This window comes from Periplaneta americana, chromosome 14, assembly GCF_040183065.1.
Source record: "Periplaneta americana isolate PAMFEO1 chromosome 14, P.americana_PAMFEO1_priV1, whole genome shotgun sequence".
Taxonomy (NCBI): domain Eukaryota; kingdom Metazoa; phylum Arthropoda; class Insecta; order Blattodea; family Blattidae; genus Periplaneta; species Periplaneta americana.
In genome coordinates, this window is record NC_091130.1 from 98,050,299 (window position 1) to 98,074,579 (window position 24,281).

The following is a 24,281-nucleotide window of genomic DNA, read 5'->3' on the forward strand; positions in this document are numbered from 1 at the left end:
AAACTCATTTTTACTTTGAGAAATTATATATATTATCATATAATATATATAATTATATATATATCACCACGGCATGGCGCGTCCTCAGGTTGCGGATAGAGGAGACGGCCTCCAGATATGGAGGGTAGCTGCGAATATATTGAATAAGCAGTCGTGGACAGCCGATAAGGGGTGGTCCTCCAGCTTGGGGGTTGGGCGAAGGGCTAACAACCCATCACCGTAAAAAACAGCTTGTTACGTATCCCTATAAGAAATTGTACCAGAACAATGGAAGGAGTCCATAATTGTACCTATTTTTAAAAAGGGGGACAAAACCAACTGTGGTAACTTTCGAGGAATATCACTTTTGTTGACGTCGTACAAAATTTTGTCCAATATTCTTTTGAGAAGATTAACTCCGTACGTAGATGAAATTATTGGGGATCATCAGTGCGGTTTTCGGCGTAATAGATCGACTATTGATCAGATTTTTTGTATTCGACAGATAATGGAGAAAAAATGGGAGTATAAGGGTACAGTACATCAGTTATTCATAGATTTCAAAAAGGCTTATGACTCGGTTAAGAGGGAAGTATTATATGATATTCTTATTGAATTTGGTATTCCCAAGAAACTAGTTCGATTAATTAAAATGTGTCTCAGTGAAACGTACAGCAGAGTCCGTATAGGTCAGTTTCTATCTGATGCTTTTCCAATTCACTGCGGGCTAAAGCAAGGAGATGCACTATCACCTTTACTTTTTAACTTCGCTCTAGAATATGCCATTAGGAAAGTTCAGGATAACAGGCAGGGTTTGGAATTGAGCGGGTTACATCAGCTTCTTGTCTATGCGGATGACGTGAATATGTTAGGAGAAAATACACAAACGATTAGGGAAAACACGGAAATTTTACTTGAAGCAAGTAGAGCGATCGGTTTGGAAGTAAATCCCGAAAAGACAAAGTATATGATTATGTCTCGTGACCAGAATATTGTACGAAATGGAAATATAAAAATTGGAGATTTATCCTTCGAAGAGGTGGAAAAACTCAAATATCTTGGAGCAACAGTAACAAATATAAATGACACTCGGGAGGAAATTAAACGCAGAATAAATATGGGAAATGCGTGTTATTATTCGGTTGAGAAGCTCTTATCATCCAGTCTGCTGTCGAAAAATCTGAAAGTTAGAATTTATAAAACAGTTATATTACCGGTTCTTCTGTATGGTTGTGAAACTTGGACTCTCACTTTGAGAGAGGAACAGAGACTACGGGTGTTTGAGAATAAGATTCTTAGGAAAATATTTGGGGCTAAGAGGGATGAAGTTACAGGAGAATGGAGAAAGTTACACAACACAGAACTGCACGCATTGTATTCTTCACCTGACATAATTAGGAACATTAAATCCAGACGTTTGAGATGGGCAGGGCATGTAGCACGTATGGGCGAATCCAGAAATGCATATAGAGTGTTAGTTGGGAGACCGGAGGGAAAAAGACCTTTAGGGAGGCCGAGACGTAGATGGGAGGATAATATTAAAATGGATCTGAGGGAGGTGGGGTATGATGATAGAGACTGGATTAATCTTGCACAGGATAGGGACCGCTGGCGGGCTTATGTGAGGGCGGCAATGAACCTTCGGGTTCCTTAAAAGCCATTTGTAAGTATGTAAGTAAGTAAGAAATTATATATATTTATTTTAAAAAGTGCAATTTAAGTATTGAAAACCCTGTATTATATGAGAAAAATAATGAACATTGGTTTTTTAAATTTTGGATGAAAAATATATTGTGAAACAAAAAGATAGGCTTATCTAATATCTAGATGCGTTTCTTATTGTGAGAATAATCTTCCGTTGTTCACAAGGCGACTTCAAATAAATATTTAGTCATCATCATCATCATCATCATCCAAACATGTATTAGGCCATCTTTTCGCAGGACGTTCTTTTGATCTTTTCTCTGGCGTTCTGTAACGGAGTATCATTTCTGGGATTCTTCTGTTACTCAACCTGTTGACATGGTTTATTCATATTTCTCTCTGTGTTCCAATGTATTCTAATAATATATTTAGTTTGTTACTAAATCCACGTGACAGTATATTTCGTACGTGAGTAGTATTCTCATTGTTCAGTATCTGTACCCGCAGACTCACGAATAAGCAGATGCAAACACACGAAACGGATCCATGTACACCTAACTTGTACTCAAAGTAACTAAATGCAGGACTCCACTGAAAAGAATATATACTAAACTTTATAACCCACCAGAGAGATGGGGAGAAATTTACTTTCTTTAGTATATGACTAGTATGTGTTGTGTGTTTTTTGTCAACTGTCCGTCAACACGGACACGGGACTTCAGCAGAATAACTCATAATATCTTTATGTGGTTTAATAACACTGCTTAACAAATTTTAACTTTCATTTTGCGCTGGGCATTTGATACGTTTCCTATATAATTTGAACCTCCTGAATACGAATATGACAATAAAAACAGTTGTTTGTTACGATTTTTTTTAGAAAATTTAGAATTTATATCTACTGAAAACGCTGCTTTATATAATGAAAATGAAGTCAAAAACTCACTGTTCAGAAGATTATAGCTTTCTTTTCCTGCACTTTCTTTTATACTGGACATCAGGTACATCACGAGCTGAAATCCAACAATAGTCTGCTAGCATATTAGTACTCCACTGTCCTTGGGATCTTTTTTCCATAGTTGAAATTTCTTGATGAAAGCGCTCACCATGCTCATCACTGAAGTCGCCACAATTCTCGCGGAAAAAGTCAAGATGGAGTGAAGGAAATGAATTTTCAGGGAAATGTACAACCCATAGTTTCATAAACCAACAATAAATTTTTCACTTGTTCTTCATAGTTCTTACTTCTACGGTTACCCAGAAAATTTAATACAATCTCCTTGAATGCATTGCAGGCGGCTCTCTCATTTCTTTCCAACAAAGTTTCGAAGTGATTGTCCTTCATTATGTCTCTAATTTTTGGTCGATTGAAAACTCCCTCTTTTGTTTTTGAGTCACTAATAGCAGAATATTTTTCCTGGATATATTTAAATGTTTCAGTTTCATGATTCACCCTTTTAACAAAATTCTTCTTTAACCTTAAGTTAATATGTAAAGGTGATAAAATTACTTTACTTTGAGGTACAAGGGGTTGATGTATAATATGTTTCTTCCCTGACTCTAGTGATTGTCGTGTTGGCCATACTCTTATTTCATAATTCTTATCTAGAGCGCGACTGTCCCATTCGCACAGAAAGCAGCAAAATTATGTGTAGCCTAATTACATTCCAAGAAGCAATGCTACAATCTTCAAATCCGCACATATAAACCATTCGTACTTTGAATATTATCACTAATGTACACTTTACAGAAATACACATCTTACACAGAATACTAGCACCACGAAAATCTCCTGGTAAACTGAAGCGATTTCATACGGTGAACCTGTTTCTCCCCCCTCCAAATAGAACTGAAGAGAATAATAAAACAATTTCCGCTTCTAGAAGTGGTTCTGACAGAATGGTCTATTTCAAAATATAAACTATAGTAATGTCATTAAAGCTCACAGTGAAAGAAATATACATCTCAAGTAAAATCGGGTAAACTCAAGTGAATTCATACCGCGAATCTGCTCCTCCAAAGCGCAATAAAATAATTTCCGTTTCTACAAGTGCTTCTAATATGGTAGCCAACTTATACTAATATTGTTTTCACATAATGGGTCGTCACATTTGTAAAACAAATTAGTTACATACGAAATACGGTAATTTTTTTAATAAAATGCATAGAAAATGAATTATATTGCGCATCTCGAAAACTCGAACTGATGGAACATTTTGCTCGTTATTTTTTAATTCAGGAGGCCAAAATTAGTAAGAATTTGTTAGTTTTATGTCTGGCGCAAAATGACTCTTGGCCAATGTTATTTGGCTTGATAAAATGGCTATGAAACTTAATATTACAGTCATTCGATTGCCATATATCGAATGTTATGCTTCTTTACAAATCAGTGATAGAATTTTGTACCAGTACTTCGCCATCTTAGGTGGTTGGAAGAAAAATGAAGCTTAAATGTTTGGAAGTGGACCAACCTACATACTGAATATGCATAAAAGAAAACTATATGGTATGAATATACACAGATAAGTTATTATTTAAATAATAATAAGCTTGGTTGGCAGAGTTGGTATAGCGCTGGCCTTTTATGTTCGAGGTTGCGGCTTCGATCCCAGTCGAGGTCGATGGCATTTAAGTGTGCTTAAATGCGACAACACTTAAAAGATATAACAGGCTCATGTCAGTAGAATTACTGGCATGAAAAAGAACTCCTGCGGGAAGAAATTCCGGCACACCGGCGACGTTGATATAGCCTTGGAAATTGCGATCATCGTTAAATAAAACATAACATTTAACATTCAAATAATCTAATGATAATTAGGAAACTGTGCGAGTCTGTCGTAACGTGCAGTTCCAAATTCATTTATTGTGTTCTATCACCTCACATCTTTTGAGACGATTGGAAACACAATGTACAACTATAACTTATCGCAGAAATAGCACACCATCCTTCCTTCTGCAGAATTACAGCAGAAAATGAAGTCTGTATTAAAGATAAGTGATGAAGATTATCCTAGGTAGCCGATTCTTGAGATCTATCCAGCATAGAGAATGATGGATTTATGTTCATTCTAATTCCTAGAGTCAATTACACTAGCACAGCCTGCATTGCATTAATACATGGACAAGTTTTGGATCTGGAGTGTCTGCTGCGTTGGAGAGGATTAATGCCTGTAACGGAAGGATTTCGATGTCATGTACGACATGTGATTGCAGTTGCTCTGACAAAGGGACCGGATCAGTGGAGAAACTGATTTGTATCCTAGAGGACAGTTGGTCATAAATCTCGATTAGATTACTTTCCCAAACCCATATGTAGCACTTCAACTTGTTCCTTACAGCTCAAGGAAACTTGTTCTTACTGCATTAATAAGAGTTCGATTGCGGCCATGTCCTACGAGATTCGTATAAGAAAATGCAGCTATCTGTTAGGTTTGTTCCAGGTACTTCTGGTATAATAGTAATAATAATAATAATAATAATAATAATAATAATAATAATAATAATAATAATAATAATAATAGTAATAATAATAATAATACTTATTTACTGGCTTTTAAGGAACCCGGAGGTTCATTGCCGCCCTCACATAAGCCCGTCATCGGTCCCAATCCTGTACAAGATTAATCCAGTTTCTATCAACATACCCTACCTCCCTCAAATCCATTTTAATATCATCCTCCCATCTACGTCTAGGCCTCCCCAAAGGTCTTCTTCCCTCCGATCTCCCAACTAACACTTGTGCGTCCATTTCATCTGCAATATTCGTCGGGCTGATCACGTAACACCATCCCTCGAAATGTTGACTAGGCTCCGTCTAGAAGATCGTAGGAAAATCCACTGTCTTTCCCTTCCCTTTTACATATTGCATTTCTCCACTCCTATCTTGCGTCTCGTTTTCAAAATTTATCCACCATCATAACCTAGACATACGATCACAACACTCCTCAATATTATCCATTCCCTCCCACCGAACATCCTCGTATTCATCTTCTTTCACTGTGGCTGTTTCTCGGCTTTGGAATTACCTACCGACTAATGTCAGGGACTGTCAGACATCAACCCAATTTAAGAACAGACTAACGAAATGTTTTTCTAACAAATCTTGTTAACAATAATAGCTGTTTCAGGTTTCTCAATGTTTAATGGTTATATATCACAGAATAAATATTTATTATCTCATTATTATTATTACTATTATTATTATTATTATTATTATTATTATTATTATTATTATTATCATTATTTCTTACCATGTTTATTATTGTCACACTAACATTACTTATCCAACTTTCATCATTTACTTTCATGTTGTTTTATGGTCTAGATATTAATGTCATAACTATGTAACTAATTGTATTCAATTAGAATTAGAGTCTGTCTGGGTGGAAGAGAAGGCGTACTGGCCTAAGCTCTGGCAGTTTAAATAAATAAATAAATTATTATTATTATTATTATTATTATTATTATTATTATTATTATTATTATTATTATTATTATTATTATTATTATTATTATATGCATTTCTGGACCATGTATTGTGGGTCCCTATCACCACGGCATGGCGCGTCCTCAGACTGCGGATCGAGGTGACGGCCTCCAGATATGGAGGGTAGCTGCGAATATATTGAATAAGCAGTCGAGGAAAGCCGATAAGGGGTGGTCCTCCAGCTTGGGGGTTGGGCGAAGGGCTAATAACCCATCACCGTAAAAAACAGCTTGTTACGAAACCTAATAGTAAGCCTCGGAATGGGACTGATTCTCCGGCACGACCACAGCAAAGGAAAAAGGTTATAAGATTTGGTACATGGAACGTAACTAGTCTTTATACAGGGACATCATTTTATTTTTACTTCAATTTTTATTGTACCCGAGTTTTGGAATGTACTTCACTCCCACCCCTTCTACTAGTAAACTTCTAACCGTTCACGACACAGAGCCGAGGGCGCGTAAGCTGTACTGAGTTACTGAGTATAGTACGTTTCAGAAATATGTTCGCGTTTTACAGTGACGAAAGAGCTTTCAATATTGAATCATATTTTCGTACGGGTACTGTCGTCCGTTTCCCTATGTCGCATCCCTGTTTCCCCCACCTGCTTCTGTTCGCCCCTTTGTAAAGTCTAGTAGCTGGGCTATCTTAGCTCTTTTCTGAAAACATTAATTTCTGTTAGGAATTGGACGTCTACGTAATATTATACAACTGTTTAAAATAACTTAAATAAAAGGGCCTCCTTAAGTAACTGTCACGTGATTCCCCCCCCTTTCTACAACCCTGCGACAAAACCACTTGAACGGACAGTAGATAGCATTTCTGAGTGATTTTATCTTTTCGGATCGGGCAGAAGTGAAGATTGAATTTACAGTACGTAAAGTACTCTTTTATAGAGTAGGTACAGAATTATTTCAACATGAGTTACTCGTACGAAGGACGAAACTGGTAATTGGAATTAGGTACAATAGTCTATAGTGCGATAATATGGACAAAAGAACTGAAGCCTATATCGAAATGAACGGCCACCATTTTCTAAAATGTGTTTAAATATCCATATTATAATTATTTTTCAATTTAACTTCATTCTCTATATAGTACGCTAATGTGCTGTAACAGTACAATATACACTGCATAATTAATACTTCCGAATGGATAGCTCAATTCGTGTGTAAAACACTAAGTGTTAATACAGTACTGTATTTTGATTAAACAAAAACCTAATGAAAATTATCAAACTCAAAATTGCTATATTTCCTAGTTTACATAAATGGATGAACTACTTTTCTTCCCTCCTATACCTAGTAAAGTGGTTTGTATTTTACGCCAGTATCATCGAACTCCGTCGTGGAAAGGGTAACAAACGGCGTTTCCTGTTTCAATCCTTAATAGAAAGGTATAGCCAGGTTAATATTAAAAATGTTAGTAAAAATAAAATGATGTCCCTGTAGAACAGGTGGGGCAACATTAGTAGCAAAAGAACTAGCTAGATATAGAATAGACTTCGTGGGAGTACAAGAGGTTAGGTTAGATGGGAATGGCATATCACAAATAAACGATTACTTACTGTATTATGGGGAAGGAAACGATAATCACCAATTAGGAACAGGATTCTTTGTACACAAAAGAATAAAATCAGCAGTAAAAAAGGTCGAATTTATCAGTGACAGGTTATCGTATTTAGTATTAAGGGTAGATGGTGCCATATCGTAGTTATAAATGCTCACGCCCCTACAGAAGAGAAAGACGACCATATAAAGGAAAGATTCTATGAGGAATTGGAACACACTTTTGATCAGTTACCTAGATATCACATGGAAGTTTAATTGGGGGATTTCAATGCTAAAGTAGGACGGGAGGATATTTTTAAACCAAAAATTGGAAAAGAGAGCCTACACATAGGTAGTAATGACAATGGAGTTAGGTAAGTCAAATTTGCAACATCAAAAAATTTAATTGTCAAGAGTACAACATTCCCCCATAAGGATATACATAAATATACTTGGACATCTCCAGACGGAATGACTCATAACCAGATGGATAACATCTTGGTAGATAAAAGAAGGCACACTAGTATAGTAGACATTCGAACTTTCAGGGGGGCAGACAGTAATTCTGACCATTATTTGGTAATTGGAGAATTAAGAGAAAGACAATCAGTAGCCAAGCGAGTAGAGCAACACGCTAGTATTAGTAGATTCAATATTTTGAAATTAAAGGGCGAGGAAACAAAGCAACGTTATCAGGTAGAAATTTCAAATAGGTTTGCTGCTTTAGCAACTGCTGACGAAGCTGAGGAAGAGTTAGATGTCAATAGCGTGTGAACACAATATCCGAGATAATATCAAAATTGCAGCTGAGCAGAGCATAGGTTATCATGAAATAAGAAAAAGAAACCATGGTTTGATGAAAATTATTCCATTGTGGTAGATAGAAGGAAACAGGCAAAATTGAAATTCTTACAGGATCCAATCGTGGAGAATAGAGATAATTATTTCAATGAAAGATGGGAAGCAAGTCGTACATTTAGGAATGAAAGGAGAGATTACTTGAAGGAAAACCTGAATAAGGTAGAAACAAATAGTAAGAATAAAAACATTAGAGATTTATATAAGGGTATAAAGGAATTTAAAAACGGATATCAGCCAAGGGTAAACGTGATCAAGGATGAGAATGGTGACTTACTTGCAGATTGTCATTCAATCCTGAAGAGATGGAAAAACTATTTTGGGCAACTACTAAATATACATAGGCCAAATAGAAATGATCAGGACGAAATTCAAATACAAACTGCTGAGCCATTCATACCGGAGCCCTCACTTTCTGAAATCGAAATTGCGATAGAAAATCTGAAAAAGTAGAAGTCTCCAGGTATTGATCAAATTCCAGCAGAATTAATACAAGAAGGTGGAAGGGCATTATCTAGCGAAATTTATAAACTTGTACTTGCAATTTGGGAAAAGGAAATTGTACCAGAACAATGGAAGGAATCCATAATCGTACGTATTTTTAAGAAGGGGGACAAGACTAACTGTAGTAACTTTCGAGGAATATCACTTTTGTTTACGTCGTACAAAATTTTGTCGAATATCCTTTTGAGAAGATTAACTCCATATGTAGATGAAATTATTGGGGATCATCAGTGTGGTTTTAGGCGTAATAGATCGACTATTGATCAGATTTTTTTTATTCGACAGATATTGGAGACAAAATGGGAGTATAAGGGTACAGTACATCAGTTATTCATAGATTTCAAAAAGGCGTATGATTCGGTTAAGAGGGAAATATTATATGATATTCTTATGGAATTTGGTATTCCAAAGAAACTAGTTCGATTAATTAAAATGTGTCTTAGTGAAACTTACAGCAGAGTCCGTATAGGCCAGTTCCTATCTGATGCTTTTCCAATTCACTGCGCGCTAAAGCAGGGAGATGTACTATCACCTTTACTTTTTAACTTCGCACTAGAATATGCCATTAGAAAAGTTCAGGATAATAGACAGGGTTTGGAGTTGAATGGGTTACATCAGCTTCTTGTCTATGCGGATGACGTGAATATGCTAGGGGAAAATCCACAAACGATTAGGGAAAACGCGGAAATTCTAGTTGAAGCAAGTAAAGCGATAGGGTTTGGAAGTAAATCCCGAAAAGGCTAAGTATATGGTTATGTCTCGTGGCCAGAATATTGTACGAAATGGAAATATAAAAATAGGAGATTTATCTTCCGAAGAGGTGGAAAAATTCAAATATCTTGGAGCAACAGTAACAAATATAAATGACACTCGGGAGGAAATTAAACGCAGAGTAAATATGGGAAATGCGTGTTATTATTGGGTTGAGAAGCTTTTGTCATCTAGTCTTCTGTCAAAAAATCTGAAAGTGAGAATTTATAAAACACTTATATTACCTGTTGTTCTGTATAGTTGTGAACCTTGGACTCTCACTTTGAGAGAAGTACAGAGATTAAGGGTGTTTGAGAATAAGATTCTTAGGAAAATATTTGTGGCTAAGAGGGATGAAGTTACAGGAGAATGGAGAAAGTTACACAACGCAGAGCTGGACGCATTGTATTCTTCACCTGACAGAATTAGGAACATAAAATACAGACGTTTGAGATGGGCAGGACATGTAGCACGTTTGGGCGAATCCAGAAATACATCTATAGAGTGTTAGTTGGGAGGCCGTGGGGAAAAAGACCTTTGGGGAGGCCGAGACGTAGATGGGAAGATAATACTAAAATGGATTTGAGGGAGGTGGGATATGATGGTAGAGACGGCATTAATCTTGCTCAGGATTGGGACCAATGGCGGGCTTATGTGAGAGCGGCAATGAACCTCCGGGTTCCTTAAAAGCCAGTAAGTAAGTAAGTATGCATGTCTGGATTCGTCCGTACGTGCTACATGCCCTGCCCATCTCAAACGTCTGGAATTAATATTCCTAATTATGTCAGATGAAGAAAACAATGCGTGTAATTCTGTGTTATGTAACTTTCTCCATTCTCCTGTAACTTCATCCCATTTAGCCCCAAATATTTTCCTAAGAACCTTATTATGAAACATCCTTAATCTCTGTTCCTCTCTCAAAGTGACAGTCCAAGTTTCACAACTATACAGAACAATCGGTAATATAATTGTTTTATAAATTTTAACTTTCAGATTTTTGACAGAAGACTAGATGACAAAAGCTTCTCAACCGAATAATAACAGATATTTTCCATATTTATTCTGCGTTTAATTTCCTCCCAAGTGTCATTAATATTTGTTACTGTTGCTCCACCATATTTGAATTTTTCAACCTCTTCGAAGGATAAATCTCCAATTTTTATGTTTCCATTTTGTACAATATACTGGTCACTAGACATCATCATATACTTTGTCTTTTCGGGATTTACTTCCAAACCTATCGCTTTACTTGCTTCAAGTAAAATTCCCTAATCTCCTAACATATTCACGTCATCCGCATAGACAAGAAGCTGATGTAACCTGTTCAATTCCAAACCCTGCCTGTTATCCTGAACTTTCCTAATGGCATATTGTAGAGCGAAATTAAAAAGTAAAGGTGATAGTGCATCTCCTTACTTTAGCCCACAGTGAAAAGCATCAGATAATAATAATAATAATAATAATAATAATAATAATAATAATAATAGTGGCGCGACCAGAATTTGGTTGTGGGAGGGTTTTGAATTTTTTTTTAACTCGCTATAATTCTGAACATACGGTAACAAAACTTAACTGTTTCATTATTTATAATTTTAGTTTGAATGAAACAGAACTTCTCATTGGACTAGATAGGTCTGCGACTAAAGCAAAGAGAAATCATTTGCTGCTGAGTTCACATGGACACAATGTAGCATACGCTTTCTCGTCAACAATGCAGTTATAAACGTTATGAACAATGCGTTATCATAACATGCTAGTACCGTAAAAAACCTTTTGAGTGTATCTTCATATTATCGTTTGTTGTGCTGATGCGTAAACATGAAATGTAATTATTTCCCGCTGCAGCTCGTTTCGTTCCACTTTACCCTAAGGATGTAGGTTTCATTTCATCGCACTTCTTTTAATGTAGGCACAGTCAGAACTCAAAATTCTTGGGTTGGCAATGCTGTACGGCAGGAGTCGGCAAAAATGTCATCGTGATCACTAGCAATAATGACGTCGCAGGGCCAGCGCCGTGAACTGTCTTCGCTTCATCCCTCCCTTACGTCCAACTCCCCTACAACTCCAGGACATAAGTATCTATCAGTGGCGAATTACTTGCTTAGATTTTGATTTCTTATTTTCTCAAAATCTTCTACGTCCATTCGGAAACGTGTGTTTAAGGAAGAATGGGAGGAACAGTAATTTTTGTGCATATGTGACATTGTAGATGCCTCTTGTGTTCTAAAATTCTAATAGGCACTTTTCAATCAAACATCTAGAGACATTATGACACGCCATAATATTATCATAAAATCATAGGTTAACAAGAATATATCCAATGTAATTGTAAACGGAAATGTATACGGTAGGACATAAGTATGAACATAATTCTCTTTTCATAGGGCTGGACGGGACGAAACAATTAAAACGTAAAAAAGAACTGAATTCAAATAACAGTTCCGGTAGTAAAATATGATGAAACAAGCTATGAGTCAAAAGGAACTCCATGCAGGTTATGTTATTGCTTTGGAAATCGCAAAATCATTGAAGTGTTATAATGAAGGACAGTTCATTAAAGAATGCATGAATAAAGTTGCTCACATTATTTGTCCCGAATAATCTGATGTGTTTAATTAACAGTATGAAATTATCCACATGAACAATACAAAGGAGGATAAGGTCCTATATTGAAACACTAGTTGAACGAGAAATAAAATCGAAGTTGCATAAATAATGGTCCAATCTCTCTCTTTTGTTGGAAACACAGATATTGATACAGTAGGATTGGTAATGTTCAGCCGCGGAGTTATGAAGGATCTCTCTGTATTACAATATTTGCTCGGTGTCATTGCACAGGAGAGGAGTTATTCCAAGCATGAAGAAAATATATAGACGAAATGAATCTGAACATAAAGCAACTTGTATCTGTAGTAACATACGGATTCGAAATACGACTTAAAAAAAATTCTACTAGGTGGAGTAACATGTTATTAAGAGAGCTGGAAATAACTGAGGACATGAAACGTTGCCATTGTATAACACATCAAACTATCTTAGATTTATGCTCTCCACAGGAAATATGTGTAGTCCTAACATAGAACGCCTGCCGCTGCTATATTTGACTCTATATTCAATATATATCGGAACACTTGTTTTCTGAACGAAAACTGGTAAATTCTATACAACAATCGTGACTAGCAGACGAAATTTTACGAGCTGTATTAAGAGTGGCAATTTGTGGCTTATTTTCCTAGGTTGTTGTGGCACGTTAAAAATAAAGGTTTATAATATTATCACAGAATTATTTTATTGGTGTTGTGAAGATGAAAAGAATTGTCATTGTATTATATTAATTATGTATTATATTGTCTTGTATTGTAGTATTGTATTGCTTTGAATGGTATTGTATTGTATTGTATTAATTATGTTATATTCATAGCATTGTAGTAATTTTCTATCATACTGATTGAGTGGAAGAGAAGGCCGAATGGCCTTAACTCTGCCAGTTAAAATAAACCATTATTATTATTATTATTATTATTATTATTATTATTATTATTATTATATTACATCCATAAATCAGTAGTCTACGTCAGATGCTTGTGTTGAGAGTCCGCCACTGGGATCCGAACGGAGTGCTCTTTACTTCTCGATTGATATTATGTCTTATGTATTGCGGCTTGCGTCCAGTGATGTCATAGTGAGTACAAATTTGCCGACGGCTGCTGTACGGTGTACCCTATTGTAATCTATCTCGGCGGCAAAGAGTGCCTTTATTTAGTCTTAATAGTGGTGTATAGCAGCACATTTGCTATTTATAGTGTGAGAATAAAAGTAGCTTCAAAATGTAGGTCTTCGTACAAAGCATTTCAACGAATTCATTTTGAACAAATGCTCTTTATAGATCTAATTAAGTGTGTATTTTAATGTGCTAATATATTACAAACGGAGCTTTACGCAAGTTTGTGTATTTTACGTGTTAATATTTTATAAACATGAACTTTTAAGCAATAAAAAGTTACAGACGACAGGACACGGAAGTTTACAGGTAAACATATCATGAGAAACAGAAACTTTTTAATGTTGATAGAACAGGATATCATGTCCGTTAAAACATTTCATCATATCTAATGAACTGAAAACACAATTCGTACAGCATTCAAAATGTGATTTATATGTAAAAATTCTAAGTTGATAAGGGTTGAAATTAAATATAATAATAATAATAATAATAATAATAATAATAATAATAATAATAATAATAATAATAATGATAATAATGATAATAATAATAATAATAATAATAATAAAATTTAGGATGGTTTTTTTTGTTTTTTGAAATTGATCTGTTCAGACAGACAATTTATAGGAAACTTTTCAAAATGCCTCCTCCTGTTCCTTCTTTCATCCAAGAAGCCTTATAATATGCTTCTGCCGAAAATGAAGTTACACAAATTGGAGAACATTTATTATGTGAACGGCAACAGTCACATTGTCTTAATAATCTGTAGAATAAAACATAATTTTTCTCATAAATAAAGAATACATCATTGTTCCTGTTTTTTTTTTTTTGCGAAATGATAATACCCAAACATATAACAATATGTAGTGTCTCCTGAATAAATTATATCTCCAAATATGTAGAAAGTAGTTAATCATTTCAAAGCTTTTGTTAGATTATGAAATAGCATCACAAAATGCTGTCAGAATTAATGTCCTCAGTGTTAAAATTATAAAGTGTAAATTTCACTTACTTGTTAAAACAGAGTTGGCTTAGAAAAAGTAGAGGTAACAGTAGACCTATATCAAACTAGAAGCTCGGAAACAAAACAAATATGTGATTCGAAAGTGTTTAATATCTTTCATATTTTGGTCTTTCTTATTAACCACCATCAGACAATATAGATAGAAGGATGGATTACAATGGATAAAATAAGATATTAGGATGGAAGGAATCAGATAGGATTGATCAGGATGGATTAGGTCAGATAAGAGGGTGGATAAGAATGGATAAGATAAGATAGAAGAATGGATCAGATCAGATAGAAGAATGAATAGAGAGGCAGAAGGATGGGTCAGATCAGGTAGAAGGATAGATCAGATCAGATAGAAGGATGAATCACGATGAATCAGATTAGATATAAAGATGGATCAGATCAGACAGAAGGGTGGAGCAGGTAGAAGGGTCGATGAGAATGGTTCAAACCACATAGAAGGATGGATCAAGATGGGTCAGATCAGATAGAAGGCTGGATCAGATCAGATTTAAAGACGGATCAGATCAGATAGGAGGGTGGATCAGATCAGATAGAAGGATGGATCAGGATGGATGAGATCAGGTAAAAGGATGGATCAGATCAGAAAGAAGGATGGATCAGAATGGATCAGGTCAGATAGGAGGATGGATCATGCTGGATCAGGTGAGTTAGAAGGATGCATTACGATGGATCAGATCAGATAAAAGGATGGATCAAATGATATAGAATAGTAGATCAGGATATATATGATGAGACCAGATAGAAGGATAGATCAGGTTGGATCAGATGAGATAGGACGTTGGATCAGGATGGATGAGATCACATAGAGGATGGATGGATCACATCGGATACATAGATGGATCTGATGGGATAGAAAGGTGGATTAGGATGAATCAGATCAGAAAAAAAGTTGGATCGGAATGAATCAGATAGGTGGATGAATCAGATAGGTGGATGAATCAGGATGAATCCATCAGAATTTGCACGGATCAGAATGGATCGATGAGGACACAGATTATGTTGGATGAATCAGGTTATGGAAGGATCAGGGTGAATGTGTGAGGTTGGATCGATCAGGATATGAACGAATCAGGATCAGGATATAACTAAACCGGTCAGTATGGATTAGGATATGGACTGATCAGTATCGATTGTAATATGGACGGATTGGAACGGATGTTTCAGGATGGATGGATCAGGATGGATGGATTGATCAAAATATAGTTCGTATAGTGTGAAAATGCATAGAGACGCTTCTCAAATTTCAAAGAATACGAACATTTTCACGAGAGAACTGCGCTACAGATTCAGTTGAACGTTGTGCCTCAATTTCGCTCATTTAATTAGAGAAACGCAATCACGTTATTCAAATAGTAATGTGTCGTTGTTGCAGAAGTCACTCGAATTTAATGTCCGATCTATACAAGTTTTCGACATCGCCTGGAAGTTTATTCAAAAGGAATGGCTGGCATTGAATTTGTAGAGGATATAGTTATGTGAAGGAAGCTGTTGGAATCTGAACTGATAAACAATCACTGCTGCTGCCTTACCTAATAAACTGGAGCAGCAGCTAGCCGTTTCCGTAATGTTCACATATTTTTTTCATACTACGTTTGGTTCTGACATCTCCATTCCCATAAGGATACGTAGAATAGTTCCTGGAGAAATATACGACAATAATTTTTGCTTCCTTATCCTGATGTCTCGTTCTTTCTTTTTAGATAGTTACTATTACATTTTAACTTTTAAGAAAGAGTCCGCTCACAGATATCGAAATGAATAAACATTTAAGTCATGGAGTCCTTCTTTGAGTGAAATACAATTACATTTTCCATATAAAATTACTATTATTAATTATTAACTATAAGACTAGTAAGCGAGAGTTTTTTTTTTCTTTTTAGAATCTTATTTAGTAGTTTGATAACTGTAATGTTAAAATAGTGAATTTACACAGTAATAAACTTTATTTGCCATTTCTATACAATTTTAAGGGGTTAGATACAGCTTAGACCAGTAAATTTTTTTTCGAAATATTCAACATTTCTTCCTCCATTAGGCCTACTGTATCTTGTACAATAATACAAATTGGTATATGTAAAACACTGTCCTTCTGCTATATGAAAAAAATATTTTTACGATTTAAAAAATATATATATTTTTTTCAAAATTAAAAATCGTGGCACTTCACTATGCAGTGATGAAGCGTTTCCCTCATAACTCATACACTTGTTAACTTTTTCATATTCTCTCTCTTTTATTTTATTGCTGAAACTCGTGTTTACAATATCATGCTCTTTCAACTACATTCCTTAATAAATTATATATATATATATATATATATATATATATATATATATATATATATATATATATATATATATATATATAGCTTTTTGTTAGAAGAAAATACTGATATTTGACCTTTTTTAAAAATATTTTTTTTATCAGACAATATATCAAAGGTAGAGAAGTGACCTTGCATTATATTGTATATATGGCATTCATAAATACACACAAAACATTTCATCATAGAATGTTGGATAGTTTTTGAGTTATGTGGGAAAAGCTTCATCATGCACAGTGAACTGAATTTTGAAAAAAAAATTTAAACTATTCTTTAATTTCGTAAAAATATTTTTTTCGTATATCAGGGCAGTGTTTCACACATACTAATTTTCATTACTGTATAAGATACAATAATGGAGGAAAAAATCTTGAATATTTGCAAAATTTTACTGGTATAAGCTGTACCTAACCACTTAACGTAATGAACTTTACTCTTTAAGGCCACTTTCTGACGGATCAGTACAGTAACGGCACACCAGGACTCCAACATTTGCTTGTACGATGCTGTATCGTACTGAACTCCCTCACAGCTCTGCATGCCTTCAGCAAACATAATATGTTTGCATATTTTTTCCTATTAGAAATTGTAATTTCTCAGAAGTTTTAAACCTTCAAAGAAACATGTCACCTTCTAGTGACGTAGAGGATAATGTGTTATAGTGCACATGTATTTAAAATTACAGAGAAATGAACGATATTGGGTGCATCTGCACGTTATATGAAAGAATGTCGACTGCAGGTCATCTGTAGTAGCATAAGAATTGACGCAAGATGGTGAAAAATTCCACTCAATATACAGAATGACAAAGAGAACTCGAAAACTAACGTTAATTGTACAGGTACAGTAACAGATTTTCTTCACTAGATAAAATGTGCAGCTAACTATGCAAAACTCAAAAACCTATGAGCTCATTAATCATCCTCAAGGTCTCAAAACATACACACCAGACATATTGGAGGGCTCTCACGTTTAGCACGTATCGTACTTGGTTTGAGCGTTTGAAAAGTGAAAACATTATTCAACTCGTGCTATCGTAAATAGAAATCACATTAACTAAGCTTTATTGAATTAATTCTCGACACTCTATGTATAGATAAGCCTGTATCTGAATACATTTTCGAATTTTTGTCAGAGAGATCTCAGATCTCTATTTAACACAAAACTGAAAATTACACTGCAAAAGATCGTATATAATATTCTTATCCACAACAGAATCGTGAATTAGAAAACCACACAAGTTACAATTTTTTTTCAAATCCAGTTCTTCATATGGTTGTAATGGCCTTTCAAGTTGAGCAGAAATTCTACACATCCAGTGCTCAGTGTAAATTTCACAGTGGCAATCAGTTACAGTGAATTGTAGAATATTGTAAGAACAACAGAAATCCGAAGCATGTGGAATTTTTTAGAAGCTAATAAAATTTTCATTTCCTTTTCTCTGTATTTTATAAGATTATAGGTGTTTGAATAATTAAGTATGTTTTTCACACAATTTCGAATTCCGTTTGTTTGTATACTTCTTTCTATTCATTGGCTTTTTATACACTTATAACTAGGCTTCGTATTCCAGCTACCTATAAACTGGAATGAGGTTGTCTGAGTAGAAGTATATGTGACATCACAGCGCAGGTACAGGTACGTTCGTATATAAAATACGTAGTTACGCATCCTCTGCCCTTTTCCTCTAGAAAGTCGAAATCGGGAAGCAGTCATAGTGAGTAGTCTTATCGATCACTGCTCTTACTAGTCGTATCACTGTGGCTGATTGAAGGTTCTTTGCAGAGGTAAAATGCATTAGATAAGACGCTCAAGCGTATAATATTGCAAGTTATAGTTGAGGATATTTTAAGTAATATTTTAATTGTCAATATAGACAACATTACATATAAATTGTGTAAAATAAACGTAAAAATGACAAAAACAGTGCACTGAAAGACACTGCAATACCAAAAGGCGCAGAAAATGTGTTGAACGTACTCCAAAAGAACCAGTACCATAAAAAATCTGAAAACTATGAAGGTATTAACTCGGAGTTTGGCATGGATTTGATGTTCGCTGCTAATATCCCAATTAATAAATTAAATAATATACATTTTAGGGAATTTCTAGATAAGTACCGGTACATAGAAAATGAGTGGGTTTTCAGTGATGAAAGACATGCAATATCCTAATGAAACACGAAAAAATATCAGACAATTTTTTTAGTCGATTATTTAACGACGCTGTATCAACTACTAGGTTATTTAACGTCGATGAGATTGGTGATAGCGAGATGTTATTTGGCTAAATGAGGACGAAGATTCGCCATAGATTACCTGGCATTCACCTTAGGGTTGGGGAAAACCTCGGAAAAAACCCAACCAGGTAATCAGCTCAAGCGGGGATCTAACCCGCGTCCGAGTGCAACTTCAGACCGGCAAGCAAGCGCTTTAATCGATTGAGCCACGCCGGTGGCCTTATCAGACAATAAGGATATCTTGTACTATATCATGCACCAAAAAGTCATGTGCTATTGAAAGAATTTCTTGCAATATAAAATCATTTCAAGTGACATCCGCATTTGTTCAAGTCCCGTAACTTACGAACGCATGTTATTATTCACTGCAAAGATCACGACGAAAATGATCATTACGGCTCAAGCATGTGTTTATTAGTACCTATAGCTTCAGAATGTTGGGAGTTGACTGTACTTCACGGACACGCAGCAAAAAAGTGTTTGTTTATATCCTTATTCGTTGCATTACCTGTGCTCGGCGTACTATATACACAATTTGTGTTTAACTTCAGTCTTTAGGTAGCTGGAATACGGAGCCTACTTATAACTTATTTAAAAGATAAAAATTGTTATTCTCCTTTTCGTTCACCTAAAAACTGATTTAGAGAAATAAAATTATTATTACCTACTAGTCGTGAATTGCAATAACTTCACATTTCTGGACAATTAAGATATTTTTCCATAAAATACTAAAGAAGAAAATTAAGTTGAGGTATGTCACACACTAGAACTTGTTATTATGCTTGAATAAAGAGATAGTTACTTCAAAATAGCAAAAGCTTTTGAGGATAATCAGTCTTTTGTGCCTCCTGAAAAATTCACACAAACGTACATGTGGGGATTCTTAAATTCACGATTCAATAATAACACAACGTGGAAGCTGCACCTTTATCCAATGCGTTTATCAAAGCCAACTTGTTTCTTTATGGGATTAATGTATTTGCTATACATATAGTCAAAGTGCTTAATAGTAACTCACGTAGTCACTGAATACATTACTCTACCTCATGATTAGGATATTAAAGGAGACATTGTGATGTGTACACACATCCGAAATAGGTCTATACTTACAGGGTGATTCATGAGGATTTGCCGTCCTCTACGGAGCTTATTTCCGAAGACATTCTGAGCAAAAAATGCCATATAAACATTTGTCATAATCTCAATATTTTCAGAGTTACACTAATTTGAAGTTGTTTGTGAAATACAATTATTCTTGAGCTTTGAAGGTAAAAGAATATTACAGGTAAAGAATAAAATATTCAGGAGTATCATTTCTTTAATTAGCTAATATTCTGAAGCTAGAAATGTGCTGTGAATTCCATAGTTTCTTCGTACAGAATTTTTTTCGATTTTTAACCACAAAATTATATTTTCTTACGCATTTATCATAAAAATTATTACAAATCACGCCACTCTTGTAAATATTTTAAGACTCTACATTAAGTTCCTAAAATCGTACGATTTGTAACAATTTTTGTGATAAGTGTGTAAGAGTGATGAAAATTTTAGTTAAAAATTAAAAAAAAAAAAAAAAAAAAAAAAAAATCTGTAGAAAGCAATTAACAACACATTTTTAGCTTCAGAACACTGGCCAATTAAAAAACCTCTCACGCGTGAGAAATGAGTCGCTTTGTACACTTGCATTAATAAACTGTTTTAAAACAGTTTTCTTTCGTATTTTTATTTCTAGGTCTAGCATCCACTTCATGGACGGAACCAAAGTTATACATCACGTAACCATCATCTACTTCGCTTTTTGTGCAAGATGGGAGATGAAAAAATGAATAATAATGATATTAATTGATGGAAAAATAGTGGAATTCCTACAGAATATACCATGAAAACCTGTTTCAAACACCGTATTTGTGCACCATAAATGCCACTAGAATCGGATGGAAATTTGATCCAGTGTCCCAGATGTAGGCTACAGTCTTTAGTAGTCCGCTTGACATGACGTTGTGCCCACATCAAGAAACTGCTGCACGGATAGATCTGAATCCAGCGGTATCTGTATGCATATCGTTACTACATAAGCTAGCATCAGGATATTAGTGAACTGTGTCTAATTTACGAAGAAAAGGGGAAGTTTGGTTTATACGGTGCTCATTATAGACGTATGCAGCTTCAATTAATAGCCTAACAAGGTATAACAAAGTTTATTCTATGTTGTGTTGCTCAACTTCTGTCCTATTTGTGAAGAAATAATTGCAAATTCATACACCAGGATTACAGACTTTTAATTGGGAAAGTTTTAGTACAGCCATAGCAGACCTTTAAAATACCAGAGGCGACAGAGTACTTCATGCAAAAGCAAACACACACACTACAAGACAACTGTATCAATGGTGGAATTATAATAACTTGAAACAAATATCGACATTAGTGTCCACACCTGTGGAGTAACGGTTAGCGCGTCTAGCCGGACTAGGTGACCCGGGTTCGACTCCCGGTCGGGGCAAGTTACCTCGTTGAGTTTTTTTCCGGGGGTTTTCCTCAACCCAATATGAGTAAATGTTGGGTAACTTTCGGTGCTGGATCCCGGACTCATTTCACCATCATCTCATTCAGACGCTAAATAACATAAGACAGTGGTTCCCAACCTTCGAGTGACGACACACTTTACCGAACGCTCACGATATCGCGACACACTTATTTGCTTATAATAATAATAATAATAATAATAATAATAATAATAATAATAATAATAATAATAATAATAATAGTAATTTAATAACAATCAGTGCTTTCTTCTAGAGAAAAAGGTGCTCGAACACTGTGTAGATTATATTATAGCGAACGGGGAGATGATTACTATTTGCTGCATGGAAATCTTGTCGTTTTTAACCTCCTTTTCATCCAACTAAGACTTTCAGGGCCGTATTTATAGACATTTTTAGTGCTGGCTTTCGGTGGATTACACCGTTCTGCATGGATTTTGTTGTTTTGAAATAAATTAGCGTTTCTGGTTCACAATTCCACACTGATTGCAAAAATGAAATCCGTTTTCGCGTACCACGTCAGAATTTTTTACAATTAAAAATTTTATGTTTTCAATATTTTTCGTAATATTGTAATATTACAGTGTGCTTGTCTTTTGTTGAAAAGGCATGACAGCTTATAATTTAAACTTTATTACTTAAGATTTATCATAATATATTTTATTATGTTTGTATTTGATATTTATTAAAATCTAGTGAATGTATCCGCCCATAGGGGATGTACAAAATTGTACCCTTCCCCTTAAAATGAACCGAGTCTAAGACATCCGTTGTTTATTCTTGGAGATTTTTATCTGTCTGCACCCAACGTTATCTATAAACAGGAAGTTGAAATGTTTAGTGTCTCAGGTCATAAAAAATTATGAAGGAAATATTTACTCTTAGAGATTGCTATTAAAACTAACAATGAATTAGAGAAATGACATAGGGTCCCTGTATATTACATTTATTTATGGAAGTGCAATCCAACTTATGAGGCTACAGATTTCCTTACTGAGATAATAAACCTATCCCCTTTTAATAGTTGTTTTAAAATTAGAGGTTCAGTTTTGTGTTGTTGGTTGTCGTGTAAAAGTGAAGTGTGTGAGTTCTCATTTTTCTGCGAGAGTACAACGTAATAGTGTTGTTTCATAGAAATGTCGAAACGTTGTTGTGTAAATGATCCGAACTTTTTTAGCTATATATGTGGGTTATATACGTTAGTAAAACAGAGACAGAATATAACAACTTTTGTAAAGAATACTTACTTTCAATATTTTGGCATTACGTTATGAGACCAGGACAAATCCTGGTGCCCCCACAAAGTATATCGTAGTTGTGTTGAAGAGTTGAGGAGTTGGAAAAGTGGTATCGCTATGATTTGGAAGGAACCTACAAATAATGGAGACAATTGTTATTTTTGTGCAGTTAAGGTAGCTGGATATACTGCTAAAAACAAGAAAGATATTCTATATCCTAACATTCCCTCTGCCATTCGGCCCATACCTCATGGTCCCGATATTCCCGTTCCGCTACCCTCCGAATCAGATACACTGCCATCTGAATCCAGAAGCACTGAAACTGAATCTGCAGTGGATCATACTTATGAACCAGACAATACTGGTGATGATAGACGTTATAATCAAAGTGAGCTTAATGATTTAGCGAGGGATTTAAATTTGCCTAAAGAATCAGCAGAACTATTACGTTCTGGTTAAAAGAAAAGAAAGTATTGGCTGAAGATACATATTTCTCCTGGTACTGGCATCGTCAGAAGTAACTTGTCCCTTTTTTTGCTGAAGAAGAAAATTTAGTGTATTTCCAAGACATCCTTGCCGTCTTAAAATTTTATAACAAACTATAATTCCAGAGAGTGGAGGTTCTTCATAGATTCTTCTCAGAAAAGTCTTAAGCATGTTTTGCTTCATAATGGAAACATTGCGGACTATTGCTGGAAGTTAAAAAGGAACTGCTCTTCACAACATGCAAGGAAGTCAAGGAGGACAAAATTTGTAGTGCAATATTGAGGTAAGGTTATAAAAGTGCTTATAATTACTAATTAATATTAATTAATGATTAATTAGTGACAAATAGCAAATTGTGGCCTAGTTTTTCTCACAAAATTCTTGTTGAAAATAATTTTTATGACGTTTCACAAAGCTATAATTTCATTTCTAGTTATTCATTAATTGTCTGAAAACCTGACGTGATGGGGAAAAAATGGAGATTATTTTCGAATTCAGCACAAAAAATCCATTCACAATCGCCTATCAGATTGAAAACAACGGAAAATAAGTTCTGAAATGCAGAACGGTGTTATCAGCATTTTTCGTATTCATAAACCAGTGTTAGTGGTAGGATATGATTTGAATTATGTACTAGTAACCAGTGGATAGCCGGGACTAGCTTAGTACGCTCGTAGCGCGTGCTGCGAAATTTCTATGAATAGCACCCTAAAGGTCTGAGCCGTTCCAGCACGTTCCGCCAGAAAAAAAATGCACTGACAACAATTTCTGTCGGTGTCGGTCATCCAGTGTATTGTAGTATATAGGTCGATTTTAACACGCAATCTTAAAAAAAGCAGCAACCTGAATGGCATTAGGAAAAAAAAAACAAAGGTACAATACCTACCTGTCAAAAATCCCAACCCATATATACTGGATGTCCGA